Source organism: Parus major, chromosome 4A (assembly GCF_001522545.3).
Source record: "Parus major isolate Abel chromosome 4A, Parus_major1.1, whole genome shotgun sequence".
NCBI lineage: Eukaryota > Metazoa > Chordata > Aves > Passeriformes > Paridae > Parus > Parus major.
Genome location: NC_031772.1, coordinates 26,027 through 26,233, shown reverse-complemented (window position 1 = coordinate 26,233; position 207 = coordinate 26,027).

Sequence of the window (207 nt, the reverse complement as noted above, 5' to 3'; positions counted from 1 at the left end):
ATTTCCTGTAACAAGTTGTCGTGGTTTTAAACCAGTCACTAAAGAAATTACTTATTTCTTGTTGTGAGATATGGATTAAAACAAGAGCAAAACAGGCTTAAAACTTAAAAGGAATAAAGACAGTTTATTAACAAACTACAAGAATAAGAACACTAGAGTAAATTTCCAGAAAACCCCTTCATCTTTTACATTTTGATTACTTCTTTG